Here is a 12,599-nt window from a genome sequence, read left to right as displayed (position 1 = left end):
GTCTTTCCATATATTCATTCTTCTTTCATGTCCTTGAATAATTTCTCATATATAAATGTTAACTTCATTCTTGTTTTCTTAATCTGCTTGTTAGGGACATTTTAAATGTGATCTTTTTTCCCCTGTATTTTTTAGCAGTAATCAGCAAACTACAGCCTGCAGGCTAAATACAACCCACTGGCTGCTTTCATAAAAATGTTTTCTAATAGAGTTTAAGTGGTCATACCCTTTCCATTGCATATGGTCTATGGGCATGTTCAGGCTGCAGCAGCAGAAGTGAGTAGTCATAGAAGAGACTATGTAGCCCACAAAACTGAAAGTATTCACTAGATGACAATTTACAGAAAAAATTTGCCAACTTCTGCTCCTTATTTTTGAGATAGTTGTTTAAAAAAAAAAAAGAGCTTTTGATATTTGTATGTTAATTTTATACCCAACTACCTTACTCAGTGTTTTTACCATTTAATAGCTTGTGGTATTTTCTTGGGTATTCCAAGCATAACATCTGCAAATATTAATGAAGCTATTTGCTAATATTTCTTTCTAATTGATACATAAAACTGTTCATATTTTGGGGTACCATGTAATGTTTTAATGTGTGTACATTGTGTAATGTTTAAGTCAATTTAAACATACCTCCTCAAATATTTATCATTCACTTCTAGCTTTTTTGAAATATAATACACATTACAGTTATCTATAGTCATCCTTCTGAGTAATAGAACATCAGAATTTATTTCTCCTATCTAACTATGTTTTAGTACACATTAATACATTTTCTGTTTCTCCCTCCTCTGTGCTCTCCCCAGCCTCTGGTAAATTCTATTCTACTCTCAACTTTTACGAGTTCCACTTTTCTGGATTCCACATATGACTGATATAAAGCAGTATTTTTCTTTCTGTGCCTGGTTATTTCACTGACCATAATTATCTCGAGTTCATCCATGTTGTTGCAAATGACAAAAATTTATCCTTTTATGGTTGAATAGTATTCTACTGTGTATATACTTCCTTTAGCCTTTTATTAGCGGGTGGAAACAGGTTGTTTTCATTTCTAGGCTATTGTGAATAGTGCCACAATGAACATGAGAGTCCAGATGTCTCTTTGATATATTGGTTTGAATTTTTGGATATTTATCCATAAGTGGGGTTTATTGATTATATGGCAGTTGTTTCTCATTTTTGAGGAACCATCATATTGTTTTCTATAATAACTGTACTAATTTATTTTCCCATCAGCAATGTGAAAGGGTTCTCTTTCCTTTACATCCTTGCCAGCACTTGTTATCTTTATCTTTTTTTATTAAGTTTATTGGTACATTTTAGGTATAAAATAAATACAGTTACATTCATCATTGGGAACTTGTACCTTTACATGATGTATCTTGGTTCCTATTTTTTCCCATTCCCTGCCCTCCCTTCAACCCCTCCACCCCTCTCTATTTACAGAGACTTTGTTAAAAGGGAAAGGAAAAAATACAAGAAAAATAAAATATTGAAACAAAGTCTTTGTTCTTTTATAATAACCATTTTAACTGGGGTGAGGTGATATCTTATTGTACCTCTCATTCACATTTCCTTGATGATTAGTGATGTTGATTCCTTGATGATTGGTGATTTTTTATATGCCTGTTGGCCATGTGTGTCTCTTCTTTTGATAAATTATGATTTAGGTCTATTGCTCATTTGAAATCATATTATTTGGGGTTTTGTTTCTTTGCTATTGAGTTTCTCAAGTTCTCATATATCTGGTTATTGCTCCTTATCAGTTATATAGTTCAGAAATATTTTCATTGTGTAGATTGTCTCTGCACTCTGTTGATTTGTTTCCTTTGTTATGCACAAGCTTTATAGTTTGATGCAATCTCATTTGTCTATTTTGTTTTTGTTTTTTTGGTTTGGAGTTTTATGCAAAAAATCCTTCCCTATTTCATGCCATAAAGCATCTCCCCTATGTTTTCTTTTAGTAGTTTCATAGTTCTGAGTCTTAATTTTAAGTCTTTAATCCATGTTAGTTGATTTTGTTACTAGTGAGAAATGAGGGTCTACTTTTTTCTTCTGCAGGTGGATATACAGTTTTCCCTATATTGCATATGGAAGATCCTGCCTTTTTTCCCTGCATGTGTTCTTACCATTTTTGTTGAAGCTAAGTTTGTTATTAGTGCATATACTTACTTCTAGTCCCTTTATTATCATGTTTCCCTGAAAATAATACCTAGCTGGAAAATGACCAGCCTTAAAAACTAGAGATTTAAAATGCCAGCCCCAAGCCCAGAGGAAGGGGCTTCCAGGCTGCTGTTCCACCACTCCAAGCTCAGAGAAGGTGAGCCGCGGGGGCCACAACAGCCCCCCTCCCCCAATGGAAGTGAGAAGACACATAAACAAGTCTCAAAACCACACTTCCAGATAAGCTACAGCAACCCAAAAGGGAAATGAGATGGAACATTCTGATACTCAACAACCTGGACTCCCTGAACAGCAACAGAAGAGGATCTGGAAAAAATGAAACCAGAAATAATTTCTCAGATAATGGCAGAGATTGTGCTAGTAGTGCAAGACATTATTAATAAATCTACAAAGGATCTGAGAAACATGATGGGATCCCAACATAGGAAAAAATGGAATCCTTTAAACGGACAGAAACAGATTTCCAGGAGATCAAAAACTCCATTGAAAGTCTACAGAGCAGAATGAGCCAATGTGAGGACAGAATTTCAGATATAGAAAATAAGATTGCAAATAGTGAACAGGAAAAGAAAAATTGCTTCAAAATTGTAAGGGACCAGGAGAAATCAATCCAGCGGCTGCTAGACGATGCAAAGAAGAATAACATAAGACTGACTGCAGTCAATAAAGAAACAGAAAAGAGGCCAGATGACATTGAAAAAACTGTTTACAGAAGTAATGGCAGAAAACTTCCCAAGTAGGGGAAAAGACCTTGACATACAGATAAGTGAGGCATATAGGACTCCAAATAGCCTTGATCAAAAAAAATCTACACATAGGCGTATAATTGTAAGACTCCAGAAACCCAACACAAGAGCAAAGTTCTACAACCAGTTAGAGAAAAGAAACAAATCACATACAAAGGAAAGCCCATGAGAATCACAGCAGACTTCTCAATACAAACCCTCAAGGCAAGAAGAGCTTGGAGTGATGTATCTCAAGCCCTAAAAGAAAACAGCCTCCAACCCAGATTGATGTCCCCTGCAAAACTATCTTTCAAAATTGATGGCGAAATAAGATACTTTCATGACAAAGAGCACATTAGGAACTTCATGAATACCAAATCAGCACTCCAAAAAATTTTAGACAATATCTTAGGAACAGACAATGAGGATCACAACCCCAGGAAGCACAGCAGAATGAACCCATCTGGCATGACAAGAAATTAAATGTAAAGGAGAAGAATCCAACCAAAAGAAAAAGTCATGAAAATGATAAGTCGATACATATTAGTTATAATCATCAATGTTAATGGTCTCAATTCACCAATCAAAAGAAATACCTAAGACTGGAAGAGTGGGTCAAGAAGCAAAATCCAACAATATGGTGCATACAAGAAACACACTTAATTCAAAATGAAACTCATAGATTGAAAGTTAAAGGGTGGAAAACAATACTCCATGCCATGGGAACCTGAAAAAAAGCAGGAGTAGCTATCCTCTTTGCAGATCAAGTAGATTTCAAACCAACACTGATTAAGAGAGTCAAAAAAGGAAAAAAGGACACTACATCAATGTAAAGGGAACAATCCAAGAGAAAGAGATGACAATCATAAATATCTATGCACCAAACACTAGTGCGCCTAACTATATAAAACAAATACTAACGGACATGAAAAGTCATATACGCAAAAATACAATTGTAGTGGGGGACCTCAATACCACACTGTCACAAAGAGATAGATCAACTAGACAAAAAATAAGTAATGAAATACTAGAACTCAATCGAACTCCTGAACAAATGAATTTAACAGATATTTACAGAGTGTTCCACCCACACTAAATCAGAATACATATTCTTTTCAGCTGCACAAGGGTCATTCTCCAAAATAGACCACATACTCACTTGTAGAACATGTATAAGTAAATGCAAAGGAATAGAAGATATCTCCTGTATATTAACAGACCATAGTGCGATGAAATTGGAGATCCATAGCAAAAGAAACTCAAAAAATTTCATAAACACGTGGAAATTGAACAACACACTTCTGAATAACAAATGGGTCACAGAGGAAATTAAAGAAGAAATCAGACAGTTCCTTCAATTAAATGACAATGACAATAAAACATATCAGAATGATGGGACACAATGAAAGCAGCCTTATGAGGGAAATTCATAGCAGTAAATACATATATTAGGAAAACAGAATGAGCCCAATTAAACAACCTGATGCTGAACCTCAAGCTTTTAGAAAAAGAAGAGCAGGACAACCCCAAAGCTCATACAAGGGAGGAAATTATAAAGATCAGGGAAGAAATCAATTCAATGGAGACGAAGAGAATGATACAAAAAAATCAATGAAGCCAAGAGTTGGTTCTTTGAAATAATAAACAAAATTGACAAATCCTTAGCCAACCTTGTCAGAAAAAGGAAGGAAAAGACCCAAATCCATGCAATTAGGAATGAAAAGGGTGAAATGACAACAGACCCAGCAGAAATCCAGAGGATCATCAATACCTACTTCCAGAACCTATACGCCAATAAGATGGACAACACAGAAGAAATGGACAGATTCCTAGATACATATGAATTACCAAAGTTGAACGAAGAAAACCTAAAAATTCTAAACAACCCAATATCAATCAATGAAACTGAAAACGTAATTTAAAACTTATCAACCAAGAAAAGCCCAGGTCCTGATGGCTTCACTGCTGAATTCTACAAGACATTTAGAGAGGAACTGCTGCCACTACTGTTTAAACTCTTCAATGAAATTGAAAGGGAAGCAATACTCCCAAATTCATTCCGGGAAGCAAGCATCATCTTGATCCCCAAAGCAGAGAAAGACCCAACTGAAAAAGAGAACTATTGACCAATCTCTCTAATCAACATAGATGCAAAAATCCTTAATAAGATACTGGCAAACAGAATGCAGAAGATCATCAAGAAAATCATACACTCTGACCCAGTGGGATTCATCCCAGGGATGGAGGGATGGTTCAACATATGCAAATCAATCAATGTAATACACTATATCAATACAGCCAAGGACAAAAATCATGTGATCATCTCCATAGATGCAGAAAAAACATTTGACAAAATCCAACATGCATTTATGATAAACACCCTACAAAAACTGGAATAGATGGTCTCTACCTTAATCTGATAAAAGCCATCTATGAAAAACCAACAGCCAGTATCATACTAAATGGTCAAACACTGAAATCCTTCACACTAAAATCAGGAACAAGACAAGGATGTCCACTATCACCACTCTTGTTCAATATAGTTTCGGAAACATTAGCCATGGCAATTAGACAAAAGTAATAAAAGGAATAAAGATAGGTAATGAAGAAGTCAAATTGTCATTATTTGCAGATGACATGATACTCTATGTAGAAGACATAAGAATGCCATCAGAAGTCTTCTAGACTTAATAACCAAATTCAGTAGAGTAGCTGGATACAAGGTCAACACACAAAAATCAATGGCTTTCCTCTACAGGAACAACAGACTCACTGAGACAGAAACAGGGAAACAATTCCTTTCACAATAGCATCCAAAAAACTGAAATACCTAGGAATCAACCTAACAAAAGAAATCAAAGAACTCTTCTCTGAAAACTATAGCACTCTGAAAAGAGAGATTGAAGATGATATCAGAAAATGGAAAGACATCCCCTGCTCCTGCGTGGGAAGGATCAATATAGTGAAAATGGCCATACTTCCAAAACTGCTATATAGATTCATTGCAATCCCAATTGAAATCCCACCAGCATATTTCACAGACCCTGAGAAAACAATCCAAAAATTCATTTGGAACAAGAAGAGACCCAGAATAGCAAACACAATTCTAGGTAACAGAGACATGGCAGGGGGTATCACAATCCCCAACCTGCAACTATACTACAAAGCTACTGTGATAAAACAGCATGGTACTGGCAAAGAAACAGACCTAAGGACCAGTGGAACAGATTAGAAGATCCAGAAACAACTCCAGACACACTCAGACACCTCATCTTTGACAAAGGAGCCAAACACCCTCACTGGAGGAAAGATAGCCTCTGTAATAAATGGTGCTGGAAACATTGGGCTTCAACTTGCCAAAGATTAAAACTAGACCCATATCTCTTGCCATGCACTAAACTAAAATCGAAATGGATGAAATATTAAAATAGATATGCTGAACCGGCTCGAACAGAGTTTGCATAAAACTCTTGAAGACATTGGTGTAGGAAAAGATTTTATAAGCAAAATCTCAGTTGCCCGTGAACTAGCAGAAACAATCAACAAGTGGGATCTCTTCTTATTGAAAAGCTTCTGCACAGCAAGAGAAACCACCAGCAGTGTGAAGAGACAACCCACAATGTGGGAAAAAATCTTCACCTGCTCTTCCTCAGACAAAGGTTTACTATCTAGAATCTATAAAGAACTTAAAAAGATCAGACCTCCCAAATTGAAAGACCCAATCCAAAAATGGGCATCTGAAATGAACAGATATTTCTCAGACAAAGAAGTAGAAATACCAAATAAACATATGAAAAAATGTTCAACATCACTGGTCATTCGAGAGATGCAAATGAAAACAATGCTGAGGTTCCCCCTCACTCCAGAAAGAATGGCTGCTATCATGAGATCAACCAATAACAAATGCTGGGAGGGTTGTTGGGAGAAAGGAACCCTTCTCCACTGCTTGTGGGAGTGTAGACTGGCATGACCACTATGGAAATCAGTATGTAGATACCTCAAACAACTAGGAGTAGAGGCCCCATTTGACCCAGCAATTCCTCTGCTGGGTATCTTCCCCAAAGAATTAAAAGAATCATACCACAGTGATATATGTGCACCCATGTTCATAGCAGCACAATCTGCTATAGCTAAAACTTGGAAGCAGCCCAAATGTCCATCAACTGGTGACTGGCTAAAGAAAATGTGTTTTTTTTAAATAAAATGGAGTACTACTCAGCCATAAAGGATGAGAAATTAGACGCATTTGTAGCTAAATGGATGCACATTGAGGTGATACTCTTAAGTGAAATAAATAGGACACATATGTGTAAATACCAACTAGTTTCTCTAGTATGAGAAACTGAAAGTGTAAGTAAGGACTAAAAGGTATAATAGGTAATGTGAAATAGGAAGAAAAGGGGCAAAGTGGAGGGGGAAGTGGGAGGGGTAGGGGAAAGGAAAGAAGGGAATGGAATTAATATGAGAAATGGAAAAATGGAAACAAAGTCTTTGTAAATAGGGAGGGATGGAAGGGTTGAAGGGAGGACAGGGAAAGGGGGAAAAATAAGAGCCAAGGAGATTATGTAAAGGTGCAAATTTCCAATGATGAATGTCATTATATTGTATATGTAAAATATACCAATGATTAAAATGAATAATTGATAATGCAAAATAGGAAGAAAAAGTCCAAAGGGGTAGGGGAAGTGGGAGAGGTTGGGGAAAGGAAAGAAGGGAAAGGAAAAATGATGAGAAATGGAAAAAATGGAAATAAAGTCTTTGTAAATACAGAAGAGTGGAGGGGTGAAGAGAGGGCTGGGAATGGGAAAAAAATAAGAACCAAGATGCATCATATAAAGGTACAATTCCCAATGAGAAATGCAAATGTATTGTATACCTAAAATGCACCAATAAAGAATTTAAGGAAAAAAATAAAAATATATATAATGCCAGCTCCAATCCGCCTATCCTTGCCTGACCTGCCTTCACTGCTCTCTTGCTCAGTAGCTACTCTGTAAGACAGGTAAGGCAAGACAGGTGGATTGGGGCTGACATTTTTGACTTTCAGTTTTCAAGGCTGATTATTTTCTTGCTAGGCTGTATTTTGGGGCAAAGAGGGTATGTCCTTAGTTGTCTATGTGTCTGTTTTTATGCTGATACTCTACTGTTTTGGCTACTATAGTTTTTTGTGGTGTTTTGAAGTCAGGATAATGCTTCTTGCTTTGTTTTTTTTGCTCAAGATATCCTTGGCTATTCATATTTTTGTTTCCATATAAATTTTATGATTCTTTTTCTACATTTGTGAAAAATGTAATTGGTGTTTTCATAGGGATTGCACTAAATCTGTAAATTGATTTGGGTGGTATGGACATTTTAGTAATATTGAGTCTTCCGATTCATGAACATGAGATGCATTGCCATTTCTGTGTCCTCTTCAACTTCTTTCATCAAAGTGGTATAGCTTTCACTGTAAAGATAGTTTACCCCTTTGGTTAAATTTATTGTTTGACATTTTTGTAACTATTGTACATTAGATTTCTTTTCCAGATTATTCCCTTTTGGTGTATAGCAATACTATTGATTTTTTATGTTGATTTTGTGTGCCACAACTTTGTTGAATTATTAGTTCTAATGTGTTTGGCAGAGTCTTTGGGGTTTTATATACATATGAGATCATGTCTTTTGCACACAGCATCAGTTTGAATTTCTCCTTTCCAATTTGGGTGTCCTTTATTTCTTCCTCCTGCCTGAATTCTATGAAAAGGATTTCCAGTGTTGTATTGCATAAAAATGGTGAAAGTGGACATTTTTGTCTGCTTGTTGATATTTCATTTGGTATTTTTTCTGTATTTATAAAACCCCTTTAATTTTCTTTTGTATTTATCAATCTGTGTGCTCTCTAGAAAAGAAAGCCAGTTAAGTATCCTAGAACTGGAAGCTTTAATATGAAATGAGAGCTTATATAAATTTGGGGAATTTGATGGAAGAGGTCAGCAAAGTCACTGTAGAAGACCAGAGAAGTTGCACTCAGAAGGTCCTTGCACGAGTCATTGAAGAGCCAAGCCTGCACATGAAAGTATGGGGTCCCAAAGTACTTCCTGTGAAGCTGCTGGAATTCCCAAGAATGTTTACGAAAGCTTCCATTCTAAAATAACAAAGTAGTGGTTCTCAAGCCATCATCATGAAGCCATAATGAGTCTATCATCTGTCCGTGTCTGATTGTGCTATCTCAAGAGGCAAATAGTCTCCTTTCTTCTGTCTTCTAAATCTCATATTTCCCTTCCCGTGGCCAAATATAACCCAGAGCACTTACACGATAGGTGATTCTGAGAAATCTAGTCCCTGGTTTCTCCAAAAGTGTGAGGGTGATATCATGTTGGCAACCAATAATTTAGCACTCTTTTTAAAGTTTTAGTATCAATAATGTTTTGTGGTCTAAATATATAATCAATTCTTGCAACTTTTCCATGAGTCCTTGAAAAAAAAGATGTTCTCTGACTTCAGAGTATAGAGTCCATTTACTTTATTTATTTGCTATTAATAAAGTAGATTTTAACATTAAAGTTAATAATGTAGCCTATAAATTTTGTTAGTTACATACTGTACAATTCTTTTTGACTGTGCCATGGAATGATGAAGCTAAATTAAAAACTATTCTGTATATGTTTCTTGTACTCCTCCATGGTTTTTTTTACAAATTTTGATAACAAGTTACTTGGTTCATAGATATTGATTGCTATTAGTCTTTCATTATGTATTCTACCCTGCCCTTCTTTGTCTCAATCTTATTTGAATTCAACCTTGTTTGATATTAATTTTCACATATGTGTGCTCTCTTTATTTCCATTTATTTAGCATGTCTTTGCCCATTTTTTTTGGCTTTCAATTTGTCAAAGCCATTTAATTTTACATAAATATTTCATAGTAGTATCTAATTGGGTTTTGCTTTATCCTTGAATATGAACGCCTCTTTTTACGTATTAATATGTATGGTAGGTATATTTAGTAATATGGTAGGCATATTTTAAACTTTGATTTGTCTGCTTTATTTTATATAGGATTCCCTTCTGTCATTTTTTGAGATGTGTAGTCTCATTTATTTCTAATGGTCACTTTGTAAGAATTATATCTATTGTACTTAATCTTCTATTTGTTTACTTGGTATCTATTAACTCTTCCATAATAGTAATAAATTAAATGACTAGGAAACCCTTCCAAATTCCTCTTCCCTCTACTTCTTGAAGGATATGTTATTAGCTTTAGTCATTCTAGCTCATTTCATGGTTAACTTATACATTTAAATATATTTATACTTGGAAAAGTCAATGGTCACCTTAAATCTCTTTTTTTTTTACTATTCATTCTCTATTGGTATATCGCAATGCTATAATACCATTCACTATAAAAAATAAGAAAGCCAGTTTATATACACGATCCCACTTTCTCTCCCTCTACATGACCTAATTTTGTTAACTATTTTCATACTTCTCTATCGTCATAGTTGATTACACTTACATTTTGAATTTTAATGGTAGTTCTGCTAATTTTTTAATCTTAAACACAGCTCCACAGCTCTTCTCTCTCTCTCTCTCTCTCTCTCTCTCTCTCTCTCTCTCTCTCTCTCTCTCTCGGTTTAACTTCATCTTCTAGTAGCATATTCAAAACAATGTTCGTGAAGAATATATTTCCTGAATTCTTGCATATTTGGAATCATTTGTCTGTTGCTATTATATTAATGTTAGTTTAGCTACTTAAAACATACTAGCTTGCATCATCTTTTACTGAAGACTTTGTAAGCATTTCTCTGCTGTATCGTAATGTTGAATATATATTAAGCTAAATCCAACATGTGTTTTTTTATTTTACTGTTATAAGCAGTTTAATAGTTTTTCTCTGGATACTCACTTATTTTCTTTGTTTTTACTTCATGGAAATTTTCCCCAACTCTGGTTTAGTGCTTGTTAATCTTTTTAGATTAACAGAGAGGGCATTCTGTCCCCTTTCAATCTTCAGGCTCAGATCTTCTTTAATATCAGGAAAGTTTTTTATTACATCTTTGAATATTTTATATTTTTATTTTTGTTCTTCTGAAAGAAAATGTTTATATTGTCTCTCCTTTGCCTTTCTTCCATATCTACAGTTTCTCTCCAATCATTTTTTATGAATTTTCATCATGATGGTATGCCCTTAATTACTATTCATAAGGTAGCCACAATCTCTATGTTGATTTTAGTTTTTTCTTCTTTTTTTTTTTTTTTTTTTTGGTACCAGGGATCGAACTCAGGACCTTGCGCTTGCAAGGCAGGTGCCAAAACCACTGAGCTAAACCCCCGGTCCTTAGTTTTCCCTTCTACTTGTGTCTGAAATAGATAACTCAATTTTTATCTTCTTTTGTTGCCTTTCCTGATTCCTTATACTTATGCATTGAATTCTTAATTCCCAAAATACTTCCTTTGTCAAGATATTTGGGTTCTTAGAAAAATATGGGGTTATGATTTTCATCAGCTACATATCCAAAGTTTCACTATGCAAGCTTAATTTACCTTTTTTGTCCTGTTATTTTCCATCATTTTGAGATATTTTTGTATTTCTGTTCTTGTTCTTTTTTCATTATTAGTCATCCTTGAATGAGTTGGAATCTTTCTAGACAAGATATTTGAAAGGAATGTTGTGACACAAGGTGAGAGCAGAGTTCTAGGTTAGCAGAAAATCTCCTGATTTTTAGTGAGATGCTTTATGATTCATAGTCTTGTGGAAGAAGATAGTGAGGTGGGTTTTATGAATGTGTTTTGTGTGTGATAGTGAAAGAATGACTGAAGAGGTAGTTTAACCTTGCTTTTCAGCTCACAAAGAATGACTGGTCCAGAGCTGCTTAACACCTACAGTTTTTCCTCCACATGCAGCACATTTACAAAGAGGGATTGTCTGTGAGTGTTATCGTTCATCCCACCCTCTCCTGCCATTTTAAAGTATCCAAGAGGTTTCAGGAGATTCCTGCAGCCAAGCAAGCACCCAGATCCTGTTCCAAACAAAAGATGGTTACATTTTCCTTCGGAGTAGGCCACCTACTCTGGAGAAGTTTGCGCTCTGGTAGTTCTCCTCAAGATCTGGAAAGCTATTTTATCCCTTTGTCGTCCCTATCACTCCCATGCAATGTCCACTGCATCCGTCCATCTTGTTTTTGCGCTTCATAATTACAGGTATTTTTTTAGTTTCAATATGGACAGAGGTTTTATTTTTGTCATTCATTTTTTCCCATTTGGTTTCATAGAAGAGTAAGATATTTTTACTCCAAAATATTAGTGCATGGAAGGAACCTAGACCACTCACTAATATTTCTGTGCTGTATATAATTCTGCAGACAACTATTCACCACAATGCATTTAGTAGTCTTAGATACACAGAATGACTACATTTCTCATCTTCTTTTGTAAGGACACGTGGCCATGTGATTGTGGGCCAAGTCTAGGCCCAACTCACTAAAAGCTTCTATTATAAAATCTTCTATCCTTTTCTAATTCTACCTGATTGTGTTGGAGATAACCGTGATGACACTGAATGCCACATGCACAATCCAGACTTTCTGGAACTCAGCAATGAACTGGACCAGGTAGCTGATGGCTGAGAGCCCACAGAGTATTACTTCCAGACATTGCCATCCAGCCAGAAGGTGCCTCCGAAGAATGGGGTACACAGGTGTCATTTGCA

The sequence above is a fragment of the Heterocephalus glaber genome, unplaced genomic scaffold (genome assembly GCF_053883595.1).
Source record: "Heterocephalus glaber isolate CG9 unplaced genomic scaffold, H.glaber_assembly_v1.0 deba00001762, whole genome shotgun sequence".
In the NCBI taxonomy this organism is placed as follows: Eukaryota; Metazoa; Chordata; class Mammalia; order Rodentia; family Bathyergidae; genus Heterocephalus; species Heterocephalus glaber.
The sequence above is the reverse complement of the archived record's forward strand: the minus strand, read 5'-3'. Positions refer to the sequence as shown.